The sequence below is a fragment of the Haematobia irritans genome, chromosome 1 (assembly GCF_050003625.1).
Source record: "Haematobia irritans isolate KBUSLIRL chromosome 1, ASM5000362v1, whole genome shotgun sequence".
Classification (NCBI taxonomy): Eukaryota; Metazoa; Arthropoda; class Insecta; order Diptera; family Muscidae; genus Haematobia; species Haematobia irritans.
The window spans coordinates 96,072,681-96,093,679 of NC_134397.1; positions in this window are offsets into that span (position 1 = coordinate 96,072,681).

A 20,999-nucleotide genomic window follows, 5' to 3' on the forward strand; every position below is an offset into this window, starting at 1 on the left:
GCAAAGTGGACAACAATTGTGTTTTCTAGAAGCCCAAAAAGTAATATCGGGAGATCGGTCTATTTTATGGCTATATCAAAACATAGACCTATACTCACCATTTTCGGCATACCTTTTTATGGTCCTAAAATACCTCTTGCCTCAAATTGGAGATCGGTCTATATGGGGGCTATATAAAAACATGGTCCGATACTCATAATTTTCAGCACACCTCTTTAGGGTTTTAAAATACCTCTAGATTTCAAATTTCAGGCAAATTGGATAAAAACTACATATTTTAGACGCCCAAGAAGTAAAAACTGGAGATCGGTTTACATAGGGCTATACCAAAACATGGACCGATACTCACCATTTTCGGCACACCTCTTTATTGTTCTAAAATACCTCTAGATTTCCCATTTTCGGGCAAATTGGATAAAAACTACGAATTCTATAAGCCCAAGACCCCAAATCGGGAGATCGGTCTATATGGGGGATATACCAAAACCTGGACCGATACTCTTGCACACCTCTTTATGGTCCTAAAATACCTCTAGATTTCAAATTTCAACCAAATAGGATAATAACTACGGATCAGAGAATGAAGCCGACCCATTTTTGTCGGGGACGGCTGCTTGACGGCTGAGCCGATATAAATTTGTTCACTCCATTATAAAATCAATTTGAAGTTAATCGTTGTAAAATCAATTTGAAGTTAATCGAATGGTAATGAGATTAGTTGTACAACCTATCTTACAAACAAATTTACTTTTCGTTCAAATTTTCTGAGCTAAATTTTTGCTAAATTATTATAGCAGCTTAAATATAATTGGTTGTGTTCAAAGTTTTGGAAAAAATACGACAATTATATATAAATTTTTCTGATTTAAATCGACATTTTTAATTAATTGGCGGCTAAATTTGAGTCGAGATGAGTCGACATCTTTATGGTCCTAAAATACCTCTAGATTTCCAATTTCGAATTGGATAGAAACTACCGATTCTACAAGACCTATAAATATAATCGGGAGATCGGTCTATATGGGGGCTATACCAAAACATGCACCGATACCCACCATTTTTGGCACACCTCTTTGTGGTCATAAAATACCTCTAGATTTCCAATTTCAGGCAAATTGGATAGAAACTATGGTTTTTATAAGCCCAAGACCCCAAATCGGTTTATATGGGGACTATATCAAAACTTGGACCGATATAGCCCATCTTCGAACTTGACCTGCCTGCAGACAAAAGACGAGTTTGTGCGAAATTTCAGCACGATTGCTTTATTATTGAAGATTGTTGCGTGATTACAACAGACAGACAGCCAGACAGACGGACATGGCTATATCGTCTTAGAATTTCTCCCTGATCAAGAATATATATACTTTATATAGTCGGAAATCGATATTTCGATGTGTTACAAACGGAATGACAAACTTATTATACCCCCGTCACCATTCTATGGTGGTGGGTATAATAAGAATTGCGCCATCTTCGACGATCTTCGAATTGCATCATCACGGCCCATTGCGAAAGCACATAAAATTTGGTTCATAGTTTTTGAGTTTATCGATCACGAACCTACACTCCATTGTTATTTATATACACTGAAAAAAAGCATGCCCTGTTCCAAAGATTTTGTCTTTACACAAATGATTTTGGTATTCATTCCGAGCCAAAGAAGTGGAGAATTGAAGTAAGGATACATTTAAGACACAAATCTCTTTTAAATTTCAGTTTTGAGTACTTGATACTTCGTTTTTTCTTCTCTTTTCTTCATGCGCTATTAATAATATAGTCGGCATAATATAGTCGGCGCAGCCCGACTTTAGACTTTCCTTACTTGTTTATAACTAATTTTGTACAATATTTTCTTAATCACTCAAGATTGTGTGATGAAACACATTAAAAGACTATATTTTTTATCATTTTTATTTCAATTTGCTGATTTTCATATACACGAATTAAAAGAATTATTAAAAAGTCATATTTAGGATTGATTTTATTTCCGAGTTAGTTTGCAAAAAGCGATCGGCAAACAAGCACATCTAGAAGTCATTAATGACTACCTTATGGGACGACTGTCGCGACAGTAGAAAAATGCTAACGCTCATCAAACAAACATACATGTAATTGATAAATCATCGTAAGCTTTTTTTTTATTATTTTATATGTAATAATACAAAATATTAGATAATATAAAAAAACTAAAAAAAAACATTACATGTAAAGACTCATAAACGAATATTTCTGCGAAATGCAACATCAATCACAAGAATGATTATTTAAAGAGTCATTGAGGCAAATCATTTTGAGGACACATTTCCTTTAGGCAGAATACTCATGTTTCACTCATACATGAATATTTGAAGGGAGTGCTAAATCATCCACAAAAATGATTATTTAAAGACTCACTGAGGCAAATCGTTTTGAGGGCACACTTTCTTTATGCAGAATACTCCTATTTGGCTCCAAAATGATATCTGATATGATTGATTTAATCAGTTGGAAGAATCATTTGTTAGTCATTACAACGTCATTACCGATGCGTAAGAGTTATGGATGCCGATTATTGGATATTGTGTTTCACTCAGTAATGTAAAGCAGTTTTACTTTGTATTTGTAACAGTCATTTAGGGCTAAATCATGAGCCTGTGTTCTGTGAACTTTCATTTTTCAATTCATCATTTCATTTTCAACTATTTTGCGGCAAAAAGAACATTAAAAAAAGTTTGAGTATCAGCGTTACTAAATAGATTCACCAAAAACCGCAAAAATAGCTAAACAAAGCTAAAAAATCACATTTTTGATTGAAATTTATGAAATTTAAAAGCTTTATTTCCCTTAAAATGCATGTTAATTTAATTGTATTCATTTTAAGTATAGTTTATTATTAGCTCCGTTTGCTTACTCGATACACTTTGATTACTATCACAAATTTTGACTTTTTTCTAGTAAAAACTTGCAGGATGTAGCACACAATAATCAGCTGGTTTTACTCATCAACAAATCCAATGTACGACACATTGCACTATTTATGTCACATTAGGGTGACCGCAATTTCAATTTTGTTGAATTTCGAGGATATATGGTGAAAATTTCAGCCAAATCATGCAATATTAACACGAGGCGCATTATTCAACCGTCGAACGGAACGGACATGTTTTTTAATAGCGGATAAACTCATCGTAATAGGTACCTACTAAGAACCTCAAGTGTGGTGGCATATGAAGCCACCATGCAGCGAAATTCAAAGTCATCCACTGGGTTGCTTACTTCAGGGCTCAGTGGACGGGTATCGACTGGAGTTATAAATTTGGGCAATGACCAAGAGTTAGGCCCAATTAGTCGACCTGTAGACGGCTCGACAGGTGGCGACACTTTGACAAGTCGTACTTTTTCTAAGGTAACGACATCAAAAGGAGGTAATCCCTCACGAAAGAGATTCAAGGAACGCAGAAATGCTTTGTTTATCCTAAAGAAGTTAGCATCAGTCGACCCAAGCACGCTGTCGGCTAAACAAAACGATTCCTTAAAATGGGCTCAAGGAATTCTTGAGGCTGGAAAAAGGGAACGATCACCGGATGAGCTGCCATCCTTCAAAAGGGATCAAAGATCGTTTGCCTCAGTTGCTAAAGACAGCCTAGTGATGGCTATCAATAATTAAGGAGCATTGGACGGTATGGTTCCAAAGCAAAAATGGGGGGAAATTGAGAATGCTCTGTCTGTCGTCTACTCACAGGTGCTGGAAAAGTTTCCCGGTCCAGATCCTCGACACCAAGAGGCTGGTTGGTATCAAGGACGATTTAAGCTAGTCGCATTTGAGGACCAGAGGTCTATAGAATGTTTTAAAGCTGCTCTGATACTAATTGGTGAAGTTTTGGAATGAGCTGCTCTAGAGTTAGTCGAGAAGAAAGACTTACCGGCTAGACCTAGAGCACATGCGTGGATACCTGCAAACCCTTCTGACCCTGAATCTATTTTAAATAGACTGAAACGATGCAATCCAGATCTTCCAACAGCTGATTGGAAGGTTGGCCGTTTGGATGAAGTGGATGAACCAAGACGGCATGCAGTGTTTATATTGAACACTCAGTCTTTGCCACATCTAGCAAAGTCCCAGGGGCGTGTATGTTATGACTTTCATTATATCCAAATGAAGGTATATAAAAACGATCAGCTAAAGGATTCAGAAATGGACAAGCCTCTGTCTGAATCAGAAGTAAGCGGATCCTCTTGCGAAGTCGAGGGAGATACCAAAGTTGAAGACATGGATAGACGCCGTTTCTATTGCCTCAGAACTCACCAAAGTTGAACCTATGGTTATTGCGAGAGTCACCGAGATCTCTGAAGAGGACATTCTTGATGACTCGATTGAAGCGGCTGATGTCACATTTGTTGTTGAAAATCTCGATGGTTCTACGGATCCTCCAGATAAATCTTCATCATTGTAAGGCTGCATGTGCTGCCTTAAAAGTTCTCCTGATGAAAGGGGACATAGACATAGTTCTTATTCAAGAACCATATGTTTATAGAAACAAAATATTTAAGCACAATATTATATCTGAAGACCAAGCCGGATTTCGTAAAATGTATTCAACAGTTGATAATATATACAACCTTTCAACCATCATTAGCCTCAAGCTGGCAGAAAAGAAAAAAACCTATGCATTTTTCGTCGACTTTAGAGCAGCGTTCGACAATATATCACGACAAGCCCTAGTATACAAACTTCACCAAATAGGTGTGTCTTACAAAATGGTTACTATGGTAGAGTCATTATATAAAAATTCGCAATCGGCAGTATGGACTGGTCACGAGATGTCTGAGTATTTTGATAGTACAAAAGGCCTAAAACAAGGATGTTTGTTATCACCGCTGCTATTCTCTTTGTTAATGATCTACATGAATACATTGGTGGTGGTATGAGCATAGACAATGTTAGTATGCGGATGACATTGTGCTATTGGCAGATAATATTCAGGTATTGCAAAAAATGATAAATAACTTGGAAGCATACTGTAGCGAGTGGAATCTGGAGGTTAATATCTCTAAGTCCGAAATAATGGTGTTTAGAAATGGATGTAGAATTTCTAGAGATGAAAATTGGAAATATAAAGGAATTCAAATAAACATAGTAAATGAATTCAAATATCTGGGAGTAATATTTACCCCAAAAATGAAGTTCTCTAGACATGTACAAGCCAGAAACAATCAAGCAAAAAACGCGATAAATTCAGCGTGGAAAAACTTAGTGGGCAACCACGATATTAATATGAATACCAAATGGAAATTGTTTTTATCTGTATGTAGAGCCATACAATCATATGCAGCGGAAGTTTGGGGATTTTCACATTTTGAAGACGTGAACTCCTTACAACGATATTTTCTGAGAAGAATTCTAAAAATACCAAATAACACACCAAACTATATTTTGATGCTAGAAACCGAGGTAGAGGATACACAAATATATACATTGGGATTACATTTGAAGTACATTGGAAGAACACTCTTCCAATACGCAGACAGCAGACTTCCACATCAATTGTCCAAAATTTCAATGAGACGAGATGTTTTTGGGATACGGGAATTGAAACGTTTAGCTGCACCCAGAGAAGGAATATGATCACCTCAAACATGTTTTAAGAGCAAAATGTTATTTTTGAGTGGTGACCATGTAACATGGTTTTCGCAACCATGTTATTTTCTCGAAAATCATGTATCTGATTTCGGCAAGCAGGTTATATTTGACGAGAAAATAACATTTTAGTGACAAACATGTTACATGGTCACCATACAAAAATAACATTTTGCTCTTGAAACATGTTTGAGGTGATCATATTCCTTCTCTGCGTGTGCAAGTACTGATATTGTATGGCCAGAATCGATAGGATCACTACCTGAATGGAATACATTTTCTACGAAAATAAATGACGGCATCAAATCGAATCTTCATTTCAGTAGGCTCCAAAGAAAACAAGAAAGCAACTCGCGAATCTATAAATTCTTAGATCCAAGTAGAGCATGTATGTATCTAAATGACAAATACACTCAAACTAAAGCTACTTGGATATTTAAAGCTAGAAGTGGAATGGTATCTCTTTCGAAGCGAACGAAAACGAAAAATTATGCAAACTTTGCAACTTGCAAGAAATCGAGCCAATGTATCACTTTCTATGAGTTTGTCCAGCATTACGAGAATTTAGAATGGCAGCCTTCCAAAAATTAACTTTGGACTTTGAACAAGTAATCCAAATACTAGATGGCTATGAGGATGAAAATTGGAACAAATTAGTCGCTTATCTCTCCAGCGCTTATGGATACAGACAATTCTTGATAAATGAATATCGTTAATATTAAATGAATTGCAATAAACTTTCAGCCGACAGACGTTCTATTAGAACATAGTCGCATATTTTTATACCTTCTTTATATGAAACTTGTGATAACATTTTTTGAATTTGTATATATGTTAAAAACAACTTTTAATTCAATAAAGAAGATACTACTACTACTACTAGAAACAAAATATGTGAATTAAGTACTCCGGGGTTCAAACTATTGCAGTATACTGGCAATGATGTAAATCGAGCCTGTATAATTGCTAAAAACTAGCTAAACTTGTTTCTGCTTCCTTCAATGTGCAATACAGACACTGTCGTTGCCAGTTTAGAAATAGCCAAATGCAAGTATTGGGTATCTTCGGTCTACATGGGACATGACAGGGAGATGCCTCCATATGCCGTTAAGACCTTAGTGGAGGAGTCACTGAAAAACAAGTATATACAAGTATATCTATATCAATAAAATTTTGACAAAATTTTCTATAGAAATAAAATGTTGACAAAATTTTCTATAGAAATAAAATGTTGACAAAATGTTCTATAGAAATAAAATGTTGACAAAATTGTCTATAGAAATAAAATGTTGACAAAATTTTCTACAGAAATAAATTTTTTACAAAATTTTCTATAGAAATAAAATTTTGACAAAATTTTCTATGGAAATAAAATGTTGACAAACATTGCTATAGAAATAAACTTTTTACAAAACTTTCTATAGAAATGAAATTTTGACAAAACTTTCTATAGTAATAAAATTTGACAAATTTTACATGGCTGTTAGAGGCCATATACTAACGAAATGTACCAAATTTCAACCGCATCGGATGACTTTTGCTCCTCCAAGAGGCTCCGGAGGTCAAATCTGTGGATCGGTTTATATGGGAGCTATATATAATTATGGACCGATATGGACCAATTTTTGCATGGTTGTTAGAGACCATATACTAACACCACGCACTAAATTTCAATTGGATCGGATGAATTTTGCTCATCCAAGAGGCTCCAGAGTTCAAATCTGGGGATCGGTTTATATGGGAGCTATATATAATTATGGACCGATATGGACCAATTTTTGCATGCTTGTTAGAGACCGTATACTAACATCAGGTACCCAATTTCAAACGGATCGGATGAATTTTGCCCCTCCAAGAGGCTCCGGAGGTCAAATCTGGGGATCGGTTTATATGGGAGCTATATATAATTATGGACCGATATGGACCAGTTTTTGCATGGTTATTAGAGACCATATACTAACACCACGTACCAAATTTCAATCGGGTAGGATGAAGTTTGCTCCTCCAAGAGGCTCCGGAGGTCAAATCTGGGGATCGGTTTATATGGGAGCTATATATATTTATGGACCGATATGGACCAATTTTTGCATGGTTGTTAGAGACCGTATACTAACATCAGGTACCAAATTTCAACCGGATCGGATGAATTTTGCCCCTCCAAGAGGCTCCGGAGGTCAAATCTGGGGATCGGTTTATATGGGGGCTATATATAATTATGGACCGATATGGACCAATTTTTGCATGGTTGTTAGAGACCGTATACTTAGACCACGTACCAAATTTCAACCGGATCGGATGAATTTTGCTGCTCCGGAAGGCTCCGCAAGCCAAATTTGGGGATCGGTTTATATGGGGGCTATACGTAAACGTGGGCCGATATGGCCCATTTTCAATACCATCCGACCTACATCAATAACAACTACTTGTGCCAAGTTTCAAGTCGATAGCTAGTTTCGTTCGGAAGTTAGCGTGATTTCCACAGACGGACGGACAGCCGGACAGACGGACGGACGGACGGACATGCTTAGATCGACTCAGAATTTCACCACGACCCAGAATATATATACTTTATGGGGTCTTAGAGCAATATTTCGATGTGTTACAAACGGAATGACAAAGTTAATATACCCCCATCCTATGGTGGAGGGTATAAAAAGACGAAACTCATTATGGGATGCGATGCGAATGCACATCATAGTATATGGGGAAGTAGTGATACTAATGCAAGGGGAGAGTCGCTAATAGAGTTTATTTTGCGTACTAATCTGGTAGTTTGCAACAAGGGAGATGTCCCAACCTTTGTCACTAAAAACAGGCAAGAGGTTTTGGACATCACCTTGGCCTCGCAAGAACTGAATGAAATGATATCTGAGTGGCAGGTTTTAAGTGAACACAGCTTCTCAGATCATCGCTACATCAGTTTCAAATTTGATGTTCATATCACCAAGATCATATTTCCGCCAAATGTTAGGAAAGTTGACTGGAATAGATATAGGGAATCGTTCAATATGATGATACCGGAAATAACAGAGACAAATATGAGAAATGTGCAAGATATCGAACACGCAGTGGAGCGGATTACTAAGGCCTTCAACATCTCACTGAAAGCTGCATGCCCTAGAGGGAAGCCAAGAGGGAAAAATCAACCACCATGGTGGTCTACGGAATTAAGTAATATGAGGAAATCCTGCAGGAAGCTCTTTAACAAGGCAAAGTCCACCAGAGCCCCAGCGGACTGGGACGCTTACAAGAAGAATCTGAGAGGATACAAGCGAGAACTGAGAAAGGCTCAGCATAACTCTTGGAATGATTACTGCAGCAGTATTGAGAATACATCCTAGGCTTCCAGACTACGGAAGGTTCTAGCATCCACCAACTCCGCTCCAGGTTTCATTAAAACATCGGAGGGAAATTGGACAACGTCCAGTGAGGAGACGCTGGAGGTACTATTAGACACACATTTTCCTGGAAATCAGACGGTTGAACCATGTACTGGCGGTACCACAGTTGCTCAGCGGTCGTTTCCTGTCGAGGAAATTGTATCGGAAACTAGAATAAGATGGGAGCTAAATAGCTTTGGACCATTCAAATCCCCCAGACCTGATGGAATTACTCCGGCGGAGTTACAAGCAGACAGAACAGTTTCAACCGTCGAACTGAACGGACGTGTTTTCTAATAGCGGAGTATTTCATCGTAATAAGTACTTATTACGAATTTCACGTGTGGTGGAAATAATAAACCACCATGCAGCGAAATTCAAAGTCATCCACTGGGTTGCTAACTTCAGGGCCCAGTGGACGGGTAACGACTGAAGTTATAAATTTGGGCAGCGACCAAGAGTCAGGCCCAATTAGTCGACCTGTAGATGGGTCGACTGGCGGTGACACTTTGGCAAGTCGAACCTTTTCTAAGGTGACGACATCAAAAGGAGGCAATCCCTCTAGAAAGAGATTCAAGGAACGAAGAAATGCTTTGTTTATCCTAAAGAAATTAGGATCAGTCGACCCAAGCACGTTGTCGGCTAAGCAAAGCGATTCCTTAAAATGGGCTCAAGGAATTCTTGAAGCTGGAAAAAGGGAACGATCACCGGATGAGCTGCCATCCTCTAAACGGGATCAAAGATCGTTTGCCTCAGTTGCAAAAGACAGCCTTGTGATGGCTATTATTAATAAAGGAGCATTGGACGGTATGATTCCAAGGCAAAAATGGGGGGAAATTGAGAACGCGATGTCTGGTTTCTACTCAGAGGTGCGAAAAAAGTTTCCCGGACCAAGTCCTCGACGGCAAGATGCCGGATGGTATCAAGGACGATATAAGTTAATAGCTTTTGCAGACCAGAGGTCTATGGATTGCTTTAAAGCTGCATTGATGCTAATTGGTGAAGTTTGGGAAGGAGCCGCTTTGGAGTTAGTCGATAAAAAAGACATACCGGCTAAACCTAGAGCACATGCATGGATACCGGCAAACCCTCCTGATCCTGAGTCAATACTAGAGAGACTAAAAGAATGTAACCCAGATCTTCCAACCGCCGATTGGAAGGTTGGTCGTTTGGATGAGGTGGATGGACCAAGACGACATGCGGTGTTTATATTAAACATAGAGTCGCTGCCACATCTAGTCCAGACCCAAGGACGCGTAAGTTATGGCTTTCATGATATCCATATGAAGGTATACAAAAGCGATCAGCCAAAGGATACCGAAACGGACAAGCCTCCGGTAGAGTCAGCAGTGAAAAAATCTCCTAGCGAAGCCGAAGGAGACATAAAACCTGCAGACTATGGCGAAAATCATATGCGGGAAGTTTCTACAGGCTCAAGCCTCACCAAAGCTGAACCGCGGATTGTTGCGAGAGTCACCGAGATCTGTGAAGAGGAAGCCCTTGATGACTCAATTGAAGCGGCTGATGTGACGGTGGTTGAAAATTTGGATGGTTCTACGGTTCCTCCAGATAAATCTTCACCATTGTAAGGCCGCTTGTGCTGCCTTAAAAGTTCTCCTGATGAAAGGAGACATAGATATAGTTCTTATTCAAGAACCATACATATATAAGAACAAGATCTGTGAATTAAGCACTCCGGGTTTCAAACTTTTGCATAATACCGGTAACGATATAAATCGAGCATGTATAATTGCTAAAAACGAACTAAACATGTTTCTGCTTCCTTCATTGAGCAATGCAGACACTGTCGTAGCCAGTCTAGAGATATCCACATGCAAATATTGGGTATCTTCGGTCTACATGGGACATGATAGGGAGATGCCACCCTGTGCCGTTAAGACCTTAGTTGAGGAGTCACTAAAAACAAAGACAAAACTCATTATGGGATGCGATGCAAATGCACATCATAGTATTTGGGGAAGTAGTGATACTAATGCAAGGGGAGAGTCGCTAATAGAGTTTATTTTGCGTACTAACCTGGTAGTTTGCAATAAGGGAGATGCACCAACCTTCGTCACCAGGAACAGACAAGAGGTTTTGGACGTAACGTTGACCTCTCCGGAACTGAATGATAAGATATCTGAGTGGCAAGTTTTGAGGGATCATAGCTTCTCAGATCATCGCTACATCAGTTTCAGATTGGCTGTTCGTACTTCAAAGACCATATTTCCGCCAAATGTTAGGAAAGCTGATTGGAATAGGTATAGGGAATCGTTCAATTTGATGATACCGGAAGTGCCGGAGACAAATATAAGCACTGTGCAAGATATCGAACACGCAGTGGAGCGGATTACTAAGGCCTTCAACATTTCACTGAACGCTGCATGCCCTAGAGGAAAACCAAGGGGAAAAAATCGGCCGCCATGGTGGACTACGGAGTTAAGTAATATGAGGAAATCCTGCAGGAAGCTCTTTAATAAAGCAAAGTCCACAAGAGCTCCGGAGGATTGGGACACTTACAAGATGAATCTGAGAGAATATAAACGAGAACTGAGAAGGTCTCAACAAAACTCTTGGGATGATTACTGTAGCAGTATTGAAAATACGTCAGAGGCTTCCAGACTACGGAAGGTACTAGCATCCACTAACACCGCTCCAGGTTTCATTAAAACATCGGAGGGAAATTGGACAACGTCCAGTGAGGAGACGTTGGAGGTACTTTTGGACACACACTTCCCTGGAAATCAGACGGTTGAACCATGTTCCGGCGGTGTAACAGAGGCTCAGCGATCATTTCCTATCGAGGAAATTGTGTCGGAATCTAGAATAAAATGGGCTTTAAATAGCTTTGGACCATTCAAATCCCCTGGACCTGATGGAATTACTCCGGCGGAGTTACAGGCAGTGGCTGAAAGAATTATCCCCTGGTTGACGGTGATATATAAACAATGTGTAAACTTAGCATATATTCCAGAAAAGTGGAGGGAAACAAAAGTTGTCTTCATACCTAAAGCAGGAAAAGCCTCTCACTCGAGTGCGAAGGATTTCCGACCAATCAGCTTATCCTCATTCCTACTTAAGACCCTGGAGAGGATGATAGACATGTATCTTAGAACTAGCGTGGATTCAAGTTTGCTCTCGAAACGACAGCATGCATACTCGAAGGGCAGGTCTACTGAGACCGCATAGCATGAACTGGTCAGCTTTATTGAAAGCTCACTATCTGTCAAAGAATACACAATCGTAGCTTTTCTAGACATCGAAGGGGCGTTCAATAATGTCCATCCGAGCTCGATATTAAATGGACTGACAACTCTGAATGTTGATCCATGTATACTCAGGCTGTTAGACGAACTTCTAATAAAGAGACGTATTTCAGCCACACTAGGGCAAGCAAACATACAAAGGTATGTGAACAGGGGCACTCCCCAAGGAGGAGTTCTATCACCTCTTCTTTGTAATGTTGCTATAAACAACCTTCTGGTTTCTCTAGAAAAAGAAAGGATAAAAGTGGTGGCATACGCAGATGATGTGGCGCTAGCAGTCAGGGGAAAATTCCCATCCACAATCAGAGATATTATACAGAGAGCTCTCCGGATGATTGAGAAATGGGCGAAAGATAATGGTCTTGGGGTAAATCCAGCAAAGACAGAAATAGTCATGTACTGCAAAGATCGCAAAACTCCCACGGTTAGGCCCATTTCCTTAGGGGGTACTGAAATTCCCTTTGGTGAGTGTGCAAAATACCTTGGCGTTATTTTGGACAGGAATCTGAATTTTAGGTTTAATATTGAAGAGAGGGCGAGAAAAGCCACGGTAGCTTTGTACTCGTGCAAAAAGGCAATAGGGAAAAAGTGGGGACTAAGACCAAAAATTGTGCATTGGCTATACACGGCAGTGGTTAGACCTATAATGCTATATGGTGTTGTAGTCTGGTGGCCGGCACTTCAGAAACCGACTTGTTTAGATAAAGTTCAGCGTATGGCGAGCTTATGTATCTCAGGCGCATTTAGTAAGACAGGAACAGACTCCCTTAATGTCATGCTACATCTATTGCCTTTAGACATTTTGGCCAAACAGTCAGCTGCAACAACGGCTGTGCGGTTGCGCGAGCTATCGCTGTGGTCGGAAAAAATGTACGGTCATAGTTCGGTCCTCAAAGTAATGCCAGATGTGCCTAACGTAGTGGATTACACCCTGGCAAAACCACTTTTCGACAAAAAGTTTGAAACTCTAATTCCCAACAGTGAGGCGTGGTGTACACAGACCCCGGGGAATAAAAGATATATAGATTTCTATACTGATGGCTCCAAATTGAATGGACAAGTGGGGTTCGGAGTATATTCTAAAGATCTGGAAATTCGAATAGCGAAAAGATTACCTAATCACTGTAGTGTTTTTCAGGCTGAAATATTGGCAATAAGAGAGGTGGTGAACTGGCTGAGAAGTAATGTTCCAACAAATATTGGCATTAATATATACTCAGACAGTCAACCTGCAATAAAATCCTTGGACTCTGTGTTCCTTAACTCAAAAACGGCCATAGACTGCCGCAAAACTCTCAACGAGATGGCTGAGCAGTACAATATTCACCTAATATGGGTGCCTGGTCATAGGAACATACCGGGGAACTGTGAAGCAGATGTGTTAGCAAGGCTAGGAACTACCTTACATATTCCAGGGGAACTAGAATCTGTTGGTATGCCTCTGGCCACCTGCAAGCTCTTACTGCGTGAGAAGGCTGTTATGATGGCCAATATTCGATGGGAAAATTGCAAGGGTTGTAACGACACCAAGCAAATATGGCCCCATTTAAACTTAAACCGCACACTAGATATGCTAGAGTTCTCAAGGCGTCAGATAGCACTCCTAATATCTGCTATAACGGGTCGCTGCCTGATAGGCGAATTTGCAAAAACTATAGGTGCGAAGTATAATGACTATTGTATAAGCTGTCATGACGTGGAGGAAAAGGAATCAATTAAACACCTCTTGTGTGAGTGTCCTGCTTTTTGTGTAAGGCGTAAGCGAATTTTAGGAGCATATAGCTTTAGATTACTGGCTGACCTGGAAAACGTTAACTTAAGCAGTTTGTTAATGTTTTTGGAGCAATCTGGTTGGTTCCACAAAAGTAAATAATAGAGAAGGTTCAGTGGTTAAGACTAGAAGTGCCCATATGTAATAGGTACTTTTAGTTAAATGTGGTATCACAATGGACTGAATAGTCTAAGTGAGCCTGAAATTTAATCGGGCTGCCACTTTAAGCTAACCTAACCTACAAGCAGTAACTGAAAAAATTATCCCCTGGTTGTCCGCGATAATTAAAGGATGTATCAACTTATCATATATCCCAGGAAAGTGGAGGGAAACAAAAGTCGTTTTCATACCTAAAGCGGGAAAAGCCTCTCACTCGAGGGCGAAGGATTTCCGACCAATCAGCTTATCCTCATTCCTACTTAAGACTCTGGAGAGGATGATAGATATTTATCTTAGAAATAGCATCGATTCAAGTTTGTTCTCGAAACGACAGCATGCATACTCGAAGGGCAGGTCTACTGAGACCGCATTACATAAACTAGTCAGCTTTATTGAAAGCTCACTATCTGTCAAAGAATACACAATCGTGGCGTTTCTAGACATCGAAGGGGCGTTCAATAATGTCCATCCGAGCTCGATATTAAATGGACTGACAACTCTGAATGTTGATCCATGTATACTCAGGCTGTTAGACGAACTGCTAATGAAGAGACGTATTTCAGCCGCACTAGGACAAGCAAACATGCAAAGGTATGTGAACAGAGACACTCCCCAAGGAGGAGTTCTATCACCTCTTCTTTGGAATGTTGCTATAAATAACCTTCTGGTTACTCTAGAAAAAGAAAGGATAAAAGTGGTGGCATACGCAGATGATGTGGATCTGGCAGTCAGGGGAAAATTCCGATCCACAATCAGAGATATTATTCAGGGGGCCCTCCGGATGACTGAGAAATGGGCGAAAGACAATGGTCTTGGGGTAAATCCTGCAAAGACAGATTGGTCATGTACTGCAAAGATCGCAAAACTCCCACGGTTAGGCCTATTTCCTTAGGGGGTATTGAAATTCCCTTTGGTGAGTGTGCAAAATATCTTGGCGTTATTTTGGACAGGAAGTTGAACTTTAAGCTTAATATTGAAGAAAGGGTGAGAATAGCAACGGTAGCTTTGTACTCGTGCAAAAAGGCAATAGGAAAAAAGTGGGGACTAAAACCAAAAATTGTGCATTGGCTATACACGGCAGTGATTAGACCTATAATGCTATATGGTGTTGTAGTCTGGTGGCCGGCACTTCAGAAACCGACTTGTTTAGATAAAGTTCAGCGTATTGCGTGTTTGTGTATTTCAGGCGCATTCAGCAAGACAGGAACAAATTCCCTTAATGTCATGCTGTATCTATTGCCTTTAGACATTTTGGCCAAACAGTCAGCTGCAACAACGGCTGTGCGGTTGCGAGAGCTATCGCTGTGGTCGGAAAAAAGTTACGGTCACAGTTCGGTCCTCAAAATAATGCCAGATGTGCCTAACGTAGTGGATTACACTTTGGCGAGTCCACTTTTCCACAAAAAGTTTGAGACTCTAATCCCCAACAGTGAGGCGTGGTGCACACAGACCCCGGGGAATAAAGAATATATAGATTTCTACACTGACGGCTCCAAATTGGAAAGACAAGTGGGGTTCGGAGTATATTCTAATGATCTGGAACTTCGAATAGCGAAAAGATTACCTAATCACTGTAGTGTTTTTCAGGCTGAAATATTAGCAATAAGAGAGGTGGCGAATTGGCTGAGAAGTAATGTTCCAAAAAATGTGGGCATTAATATATACTCAGACAGTCAACCTGCAATAAAATCCTTGGACTCTGTGTTCCTCAACTCGAAAACGGTCATCGACTGCCGCAAATCTCTCAATGAGATGGCTGAGCAGCACAATATTCACCTAATATGGGTGCCAGGCCATAGGAACATACCGGGGAACTGCGAAGCAGATGAGCTAGCAAGGCTAGGAACTACCTTACATATTCCAGGGGAACTAGAATCTGTTGGTATGCCCCTGGCTACCTGCAAGCTCATGCTGCGTGAGAAGGCTGTTATGGAAGCAATGGTTCGATGGGAGAATTGCAAGGGTTGTAACGACACCAAGCAAATATGCCCCCATTTCAACTTAAACCGCACACTAGTTATGCTAATGTTCTCGAGACGTCAGATATCACTCCTGATATCTGCTATAATGGGTCGCTGCCTGATAGGCGATTTTGCAAAACCTATTGGCGCGAAGTATAATGACTATTGTATGAGCTGTCATGATGCGGAGGAAAAAGAATCAATTAAACACCTCTTGTGTAAGTGCCCTGCATTTTGTGTAAAGCGCAAGCAACTTTTAGGAGCATATGCTAGATGGGGTCACGGCCTAAAGGAAAAAAAGTTGATGCGGTCACCCCCCAGTTTTGTAGCATATTCGAAGACAATTTCAGAACACCAAAACTTTTTTTTTCCGTGCACCCTACGACCCCCCGAAATACAATTTATTGTGCTGTGTCGTCCTTTGACGTCCGATTGGAAAGAAACGCATATCGTTGTTCGTGGTTGATCAAGGGCTATATTTCGTGCAATGGTCATTTTTGACTCCGACGTCAAATTTGATTTTTAATTTTGTTATTTCGCTTCGTATACCCCTATGATGCCCATTTCTGATAACCATTATAAAGATCTTAACAAAATATGAAACTTTTGCTTTTGAAGTATTTACTTATATTCGTAAACAAAAAAGTTACAGATATTTTAAAAAGGCAATAGGTCACCCTACACACCACGAAATAGTTTTTGCTGTGTTGTCATGATGTCCGATCGAAACCACATGCACATCGTTATTTACATCTACGAAATTAGTTTATAATGCATTTAGAACACAAAACCTGTTTATCTGTAAATTTCTAACGGTACCTTTGTATACATTAGAGGTGTGCGCGTGACACGAAATTTTCGTGACACGCGTGATTCACGCGTGAGTCACGTGATTCGTGAATGAAATTTTGACCAAATCACGTGAATGTGCGTGAATGGGACTGAACAAAAATGTGTCGTGCGTGATCGTGCGTGAACATCAAATTCTGTTCGTGAATGTGCGTGAGTAATTTTTTTTCAAAATCACGCTCACGACAAAATTCACGTTCACGAAAAAATTCACATTCTCGAAAAATTCACGCTCACGACAAAATTCACGCTCACGAAGAAATTCACGTTCACGAAGAAATTCACATTCACGAAAACTTCACACTCATGATGACATTCACTTTCACGAAAAATTCACGTTCACGAAAAATTCACGCTCACGAGAAAAGTCACGCTCACGAAGAAACTTACATTCACGAAAAATTCACGCTCACGATGAAATTCACGTTCACGAAAAAATTCACATTCACGAAATAATTCACCCTCACGAGAAATGACACGTTCACGAGCCTATTTACGCTCACGACAAATATTATATTTACAAAAACGTCTTGCTCACGATAAAAATTATGTATGAACAAGTAAGTAAAGTCTAAAGTCGGGCGGAGCCGACTATATTATACCCTTCACCACTATGTAGACTCTCAACCACTTCAAATTTGCTGGGAGCTATATAAAGGTTTGCATTTCCAGATACAAATACTTTTAATGGAGACTATTTTTTGTACTTTTACAAAAACTCTAGAATTACAATTTAAATCGGCTAACGCCCTGGGATGAAACACAATGTTAACATAGTAAAAAAATATGAGAAATATGAAGCGAGAGAAATTTTAATGCAATTATACAAAAGAGCATTTATGATTAATCAGGTGATACATATGTATTCGAGATATAGGGCAATTTTAGTAATATTTACAATTTTTGATACTTAGCAGTGGCGACTTTACAGGGATATTGGTTAGATCCCGCCAAGATATATAGTCAAGTATGGGTTATGATATATTATTTGGTCAAGTCGGGCGACTTGGAGCCTTATTTAAAACTCAACCGTTCTGTGGAAATTCTGGCATTACAGTGTTTAGGATATGACTAAGATATGGGGAAATCATCACAGAATTTTGTGTCAAGTGTGGGAATTTTTGCCATATTTGTATAAACTGGAAAAACGAATATATGGAGGCTTTATCTGAATCTGAACCAAATTAGATCAAACTTGACACACTTAAATATCATATTAAATATATTCTCTGAGGAAACTACCCAGTCAATTAGAGGAAAATCTCATTGAAAATAGGTCTAAAATATGAAACAGTCTACCATATTTCCCCAACTCTGGTGTACATATAATGGGAGCTATATATAATCTGAACCGATTTCGACTAAATTTGACATGCATAGTTAGAATAATAACTCTGTTATCTCTTCACGTAAATGGGTGTTTAACTTTGGCCCCCGTAGTCATTTGAGTATAAATCGGGCGAAAGATATATATGGGAGCTATATCTAAATTTGAACCGATTTCAACCAAATTTGGTACACTTATCGATACTATTAAACGTACTCCCTGTGCAAAATTTGAACTAAATCACGGCAAAACTCTGGCTTTTGAGGGCATATAAGTGCAAATCGGACGAAAGATATATATGGGAGCTATATCAAAATCTGAACCGATTTCAATCAAATTTACCAAGCATTGGTAGAATGTCAATTCTACTCTTTATGCAAAATTTCACGAAAATCGGTAGTAACCTTTGGCCTCTTTGTTCATATGAGTCTAAATCGGACGAAAGATATATATGGGAGCTATATCTAAATCTGAACCGATTTAGCTGATATTTTGCAAGTTTTTCGAGACTCATAAAATATTCGGATGTACTGAATTTGAAGAACATCGGTTGATAAATACGCCAATTATGACCAGATCGGGGATAAATATATATGGCAGCTATATCTAAATCTGAACCGATTTTTTCCAAAATCAATAGCGATTGACTTTGTCCCAAAAAACGACCCTATGCCAAATTTGAGGACGATCGGACTTAAACTGCGACCTGTACTTTGCGCACAAAAATACATGAACAGACAGACAGACAGACGGACGGACAGACAGACAGACAGACAGACGGACATCGCTAAATCGACTCAGAATTTAATTCTAAGACGATCGGTATACTAAACGATGGGTCTCAGACTTTTCCTTCTTGGCGTTACATACAAATGCACAAACTTATTATACCCTGTACCACAGTAGTGGTGAAGGGTATAATAATGATTGAACATTTTTACATTTTTAAATTGAAAACATACTTCCAAATAAAAAATTAATAATTTTCGGAAATAATTGGTTTCATTGGTTCATTAAATTTTGGCTTAGATTTAAAAAAATAATTCTATATAGTATAATTATAATATATGTAATTATAATATAATAAAAAATAAAATAAGTAAGTAAACAATAACACTATCAATCATTGATTGCCTCAATTAAAAATTAATTAAGTTTTTCGGCCAAAATCAATCCAAATTTTAATTGAATTTATATTTTGATTTGATTAAAATGTTAATTGTATCTGTTAATTTTTTAATTGAGTACGTTTTCAACTTCAGATTTTTAATTAGAAATATTTTGACGAATTTGTTTGGGTAGCTCATTTGTATCACGAGCGAGAGTGAGTAAGTTTTTAAGTTCGCACTCATTCGTGAATTACATTTTTTCGTTTGTTTTGTAAGTATAATAGTCGTGAACCTTCGTGAGTTGCATTTTACATCGTGAGCGTGCGTGAATAGTTTTTTTATGAATCGTGAGTGTGTGGATGTACGTTTCATTGTTCGTGAACGTGCGTGAGTAGTTTTTTTTTCGAATCGTGAGTGTGCGTGAATAAGTTTGTTGTTCGTGAACGTGCGTGAGATGATATATCCCGTCGTGAGCGTGCGGTAGTCACTATTCTGCAATCGTGAGTGTTTATCTTTGCAGGTTTTTGGTTCGTGAACGTAAGTGAGCGTGAATCAATAAAAACCTTCGTGCGTGAATGTTACGAATTCATTCGTGAGCGTGCGTGAGTGTGAGCAATCCAAAAACGGGCGTGCGTGATCGTGCGTGAATGTTACGAATTCATTCGTGAGCGTTCGTGAGTGTGAGCAATTCAAAAACGGGCGTGCGTGATCGTGCGTGAATGTTACGAATTCATTCGTGAGCGTGCGTGAGTGTGAGCAATTCAAAAACGGGCGTGCGTGATCGTGCGTGAATGTTACGAATTCATTCGTGAGCGTGCGTGAGTGTGAGCAATTCTAAAACAGGCGTGCGTGCTCGTGCGTGAATGACATTTTGAATTTGTGAGCGTGCGTGAGTGTGCGTGAAAAATCCCTCACGCGCACACCTCTAGTATACATACTCGTTGTTTGCACTATGGCATTTTCTGCGTTATGCAAAGTGCATGGGTTTTTGCTAGAACAATTTGACGCCTACTGTTTTAAAATTCTAACAATCACATTCGCTACATGATTTTTTAAGTCTGTCCATATTTTTGTGAGAGAATCTCTGTAACTTTTTTGTTTATGAATATAAGTAAATACTTCAAAAGCAAAAGTTTCATATTTTGTTAAGATCTTTATAATGGTTATCAGAAATGGGCATCATAGGGGTATACGAAGCGAAATAAAAAAATTAAAAATCAAACTTGACGTCGGAGTCAAAAATGACCAATGCACGAAATATAGCCCCTGATCAACCACGAACAACGATATGCGTTTCTTTTCGATCGAACTTCAAATGACGACACAGCACAATAAATTGTATTTCGGGGGGTCGTAGGGTGCACGAAAAAAAAAAGTTTTTGTGTTCTGAAATTGTCTTCGAATATGCTACAAAACTGGGGGTGATCGCATCAACCTTTTTTCGCGACCCTATCTAGCATATACCTTCAGATTACTGGCGGATCTGGAAAACGTTAACTTAAGCAGTCTGCTAATGTTTTTGGAACAATCTGGTTGGTTCAGCGAAGAAAAATAATC